This window comes from Eschscholzia californica, unplaced genomic scaffold, assembly GCF_041429995.1.
Source record: "Eschscholzia californica isolate CP2 unplaced genomic scaffold, dmEscCali1.0.p SCAF_67, whole genome shotgun sequence".
Classification (NCBI taxonomy): Eukaryota; Viridiplantae; Streptophyta; class Magnoliopsida; order Ranunculales; family Papaveraceae; genus Eschscholzia; species Eschscholzia californica.
In genome coordinates, this window is record NW_028238491.1 from 25,001 (window position 1) to 30,865 (window position 5,865).

The following is a 5,865-nucleotide window of genomic DNA, read 5'->3' on the forward strand; positions in this document are numbered from 1 at the left end:
GTTGGGACGCGTCTTGGAGACGCGACCAGCAGCTGCGGAGGGAGCTTCCTGGACGCGTCTAGGACGCGTCCAGAGCACTCGACCAGACGCGTCTTGGAGACGCGTCTGGGAGGTTCTGGGTGTCTCGGACTAGTCCGAGACACCTAGTGCTGGTCCGGTCCAGCACCAGACACGTCTAGGACGCGTCTGGTACATGGACTAGCGTCCTGGCTCCGGCCAGGACGAGACCAGGCCTTGATAGGCTTCGGCCAGGACATGCCGGCCTATGGGCCGTGCTATGTCCGGACCTTGTCCGAGCCCTTTTCTGGGCTTGGGCCGGGACTTGTCTAGGACTTGTCCCGGGCTTTTTCGAGGCTTTTCGGACCACAAAAAGGAACCATCATTCGAGTGGGAGTTTTTGCCAAAATTTCTTCCGATTCCAACCAAATAATTCCAAAATCAATCCGGGCCATCCAGAAGGCCAAAACGGATTTCTCTTTAAATTGATTTATGAAATCATTAAGAATCGAACCAATGTTTTTCCGAAATTGACCCGGGCTTTCAAAACCCGAAACGGAGTTTTTCTTAAAGATGATTTTAGAAATCATAAAAGATAAAACCGGAACGCACCACTAGTTGAATTCTTCGAATTTAGACTTAAGGTCCGTAATGTGACATGTGATGTCAACAAAAGTATCTCCCAAGATAATCATGCATATATAATTCTTAGCCTTGATATATTATATGATTGCATGTGATGTGAATGCGGGAAACTAGTATGGCCATAGATTTATATCTTTATTCTTGTTTTAAGCACGGATGGGTGCATGCTTTGTAATTAATTTTAATTTCAAGTTTATACGATCTGCGAATCGTTAGAGTCTTGTAATTAGAGTTTAGGGTCAATGAGTCCATTGAAGAAAACTCAAGGATGGAATCCAAAGGCGAGTGGGAGAAATCAATGGAGGTTCAAGGATGGAGATCTAGACGAACCAAAAGGCGAAACAAGAAGAAAACCAAAGGAGATTAGATCTTCTAGGTTAGGGGCCATACTAGGATCCATGTCTGCTTGATTTACTTTCTCGCGCGCATTTACTTACTTATTTACGCTTTATGTCGTGGATGTTAGTTAGGCTAAATAGTTCACTATAACAAACGCCAGACTAGCGTAAAAGTCCCCAAAAGTAATCTTGAGTAATCGCCTATCCAGATTAAGACACTCGTTGCGCCCTTGTTCGAGGAAGGTGGGTCGGCCTTCGCAGAGTACCTCCTCTACCTTGGGACAATGCGGGTAGGTCTATAGAAGAGGCCTACACGTCTAAATGGTTCTACTCAACGAGATCAGCAAGAGAGTCTTGGATACTCGAGGCAAAAGGATAGATTAGTCATTCATTAATGAAATCTATCAACCAAGAGTCATAAGGTATGATCAGTGAAGTAGTTCACTCACCCGGAACGACGGAGTCAAAGGGTAGGGCCTTCGTCCGCTTTACTCCGAAGAACTGGGGTCTTGGAATCACTTATTCAATCGGGGACGATTTTTATTGAATAATGTGGGAAAACTAAGTTTTTCAAAAACGATAACGAGTTTTAAAACTTTGTCATTTCTTTATGTAGTTTTTAAGATGACACATAGAAACGGTTTCAACAATTGAATCACACCTATGGGAGGTGTTGATCCACTTCCTAGAATGGAAGAATGAATCCGAGAATAGTTCTCAGATTCAAAAGGAAGGTCACTAGAATACCCAATCCTAATGTTGACTCATACAAGAGAAGGTCAAAAGCCTTTTGCAAGCAATCGTATAACATTCTCTTTGGAAGAGTAATGGATGCTAGCATAACCATTAAGACAAACTAAGGAAGAAATTCCTACAGAAGTCATAAATGGGGAGGTACGAGACCTCCAAGGCAATCTGAAAGTCATCCTAAGGGAAGACAACAGAATACATCTATCACCCAATTCAATATCGATTGAACAAAGATAGATAAGACCTTAGATGAGTCACTCAGGTTGTTACGGTCAAACTGAGCAGAACATACGGGAATATCCAATCTAAGAAAGGTTCTTGAGATTTGGTACAAAGAATCTAAGAAAGAGCTCTTGGGATTCAAAAGGGCAAAGGGTCAGTCAAGTGAGGCAAACATTTGATCAAAGAAAAGCAGTTGCCGAGTACATGATCAAGAGTATTCCTCATTACTGTGAATGTTTCCAAACAATGGCTAGACCATTTAAAAGGAAACTACCTTTAGCACCTGGAGGACAAATGGAATGGAATTATGAATTCCGGTTCCGTATCCTTGTTAACAAAGTTAAAAACAAGTATCGTAAAATTCCTTCATCAGGTATTTTAAACCGGATGTGCGGCTCCGTGGAGCTTAAGGGAATTACATACTTGACTAAAAGAAGTAAAGATCCAAGAGGGAGCAGAAGCAGTAATGCTAGGGATGCTGAAAGGGATCAAAGTCTTCTTTTAGACACTGATCTAGCTTAGAACTTAATAGTGATTATTTTGTTCTTCTAGAAACATATGATGTTTTAAACCAGTGGTAAAATTAACTGAAGGTTAACATTGATAATGGCTAAAATCAAGAGATTCAAACTCATTAAACTTCAGCATTGTCAATTGGGTCTTAAGGACTAATTGACAAAGTCACCCTTTTCAAAAGGCATAGAGACTAGTAATCTATTAGGACTCATACAGTGTTATGCAGACCTATAAGTTTACTTGCAGAAGCTAACGAGAGAAACTTCAAATACGTACTCTGACAACTTCATGAAGTATGGAAACGTACAAATCATAAAGTATAAGTCGGAATGTTTGTAAGGTTCAAACAAAGTACAAACCGAAGTAAAAGAATCATTTTGACAAGAGAGTTTAAGTCATCCGATTAGATTGGAGTGGTAAAAACTTGAGTCAAATACTTGATAACCATCAAAGGAGTTGAGAAACCGTTTCCCAACTCGCTCCATGGAACACATCTGAGGGATGGTGGATTCAGTGGGAGAAATCGAACATTGCTATGCATAATTCGATCAAAGATGGGTTTAAGCCAGTCTTCCAAATATTTTTGGACATATTCTAGAAACGATCGTTTTCATACTTACCAAAGTCCGTTTAAAGGCTAAAACTTGTAACAGCGTTACAAAAACTAGCTAATATCTGACGTAATTTCTTTGAAAGAAATTTGGACTTCTTCCATAACCAATCAAGAGAACAAAGTGTTTGTTGCTCATGATAGTATTCTTCTAATAATTAGCACTAATTATTACAAGAACAAGTGGGAGAAAAATGTACAAGTCGATTTAATTCGATCATGAGAAAAATCATGAAGAGTCATGAAGAACAATCATGAAACTTGTACAAGACGATTAAATTCGACCAAGAGCAACAAACTGCGGCTCCTCGGAAAAGGAAAGGTTAAAGATATGATCTTATAAACCCACCGCACAAAAGCGAATGTCATTCGCCGGAGAACTCTCAAAACAAATGAAAGTGTCTCTAAAGGAATATCTCAAAGTAGTTGAGAAAATTCCAAATTGTTGTTCAAAAGCCCTAAAAGGTCAAATCTCAAAGACTCAGAAAATAAAGGTTATTTCTGAAGAGATAAAAGACCTGCGCAGAAACGGAAACTGACTCTAGATTTTGGCTAGAAGCCAAAATCATCGTGGAATCCATATCTCGTCAAGACATGAAGCTTGATAATTTAAGTCAACAGAAGACCTAAATTGGTTTTCCAAAATAGAAAACTGAGAAGGATGGAAACATTCATGTTTCCCGAAACGAGACAAGAAGAATAAAGATTCTTCCAATCAAGTTATGTCCACATGCATGCTTCAAAAATCTATCAACGGATTAAAAGCACGCAAGAGTTAGAATCTTCGATTCAAAAGGCAATCAAAGAAGTTTGATTCCTGAGGAATGAAGAAAATCTTGAATCACGAGTTTCAAGAAGGTAAGTGGGAGAAACAAACCTTCCGGGTCCGTATGCAGAGTACATACAAAAGATTGAGTACGACATAAGGTGTTGTATAACAGTAACGAACTGACTCAATAAAGGACCACACACAAAAGGATAAAATGCCATTTTGGGCATCTGAAGATCTATAGGCATAGATCAAAAGGATGATAGGATTAGAGAGACTCAGTACGCTGAGATGCTTGAGATCCGAAACAGAAAATCTAAGACTCGGAAAGTCTAAAAGAATTTCGACCCAAAAACTCATGACAGAGGGCGTTGCAAAAATCGGAGTCTGAAAAGACACCGATGAGCTGGCACGCATGAGAGAGACATTTATGTTCGAAAACATAAAGTCAATCATGTTGGACATGATTAGCATTTAAACATCCGAATTCGGATTGGAAAACCGAAACACTACTTAGTACATCCTAGAAGGCTAAAGGATGAAGTAGTACAAAATTGAACATGTCATCGTAGCAAACTTTCAGACATGGAAGGAAAGCAGGCTAAAAGTGTTTAAGCCGGGAACTGTTGCAAATACTACATAAAGAATTAAAAGCCTTAACTCTAGTAAAAGTTACTAGAAATTATCAAGGTTGAAGATAACCGTCTTCAAATTAATTGATAATTAGCAAAGTTTAAAACTGACTACCACGGTAGTCAAACTGAACTGTCACCTAAGACATAGTATGAGATTCATACACAGTCTAAGGCATGAGGTATAATTTTAAACCTCGACGAGTAAAACTGAGTGGGTAAAAAGAGTTTTACGGAAGAGGCTCAGATTTACAACTCTCGTTATCAGAAATAATAGAGTTATTTCACAAGTCGTCTAAATTTGGTTTAGTATTTAAACGACAGTCCATTGATGATAAAACATTCCGAATAGGTTTGTCAGATACGTGATCTGATGAATGAAACCCTATTAAGTGAACTTGGAATATTTATTATCGAATCCCTGGTCCAGGTCATTGCATGGACAACAATGACTCACGAAGACTAGCACGGGAGTCGATGGGATAGCGCAGTTTCATGGGCTATAGGAATAGTATATTCTATTCGACTACGTGGGTGTGTGAAAGGTTTATACACTGGATAACCCTCAAATGAGAAGTACATCACTCGTGATGAACGTCAATACTTCTCATAAAGACAATTGGAGAGATTCCTCAAAACATGAGTGCTCCACTCATCTTATGTAAGGAATGCCCGACTTTGGTTCCGTTAAACGCCGCGCCGTAAAAGGAGGTTATAAAGGCGGACACTGGGAAGGACAGGATAGACATGAAGTTAAGTGGGAGCGCAAGAATGGATTGTGTCACCCTAATCACATTAGGTACAAAGTGTCTCAAGGCCACTTGATGAGTAGCAACTGAAAATGCGTGGCCGCGCTCAAACGGATTAAAAGTTAATCGTTTGTCTTTTACAGTTGTACTCGGATATCAAGAAAGTCTGAATGACGTGACGTATCAGATGGGATACTAAATTGACACGGGAATCGAGGCATTGCACTTGTTCTAAGTCCAAGTGGGAGTCTGAAGGAGTTGAAGGAGATGTCCTTCGACCAAGGTGACAATGCGAACAATTTGTCGGATAGGACAATTGATGTGGAAGATCATCAAGTCCGATTGATTTAGGGATCGTAGAGTTGTAGCTAGAGACCAACTACGATCGTCGAATTACGAAGTAATTCGCGGCTAACTTCGATCGGATCCTACAACGGGTTACACATAAGAGTGACAAATTGATCTAGGATATGACTAGTGGGAGTGAGATATAATCATGGGAGTGTCCCATAAACATATCTCATAGGCCTAAAAAGGAATTAGGCAAAGATAGTACAAAAAGGCCAAAAGCAGGGTTTTTGGGCCTAGGCCGATTCGGGCACTTTTAGGGCTCGGATTGGGCTGATTTTTGGAGGGA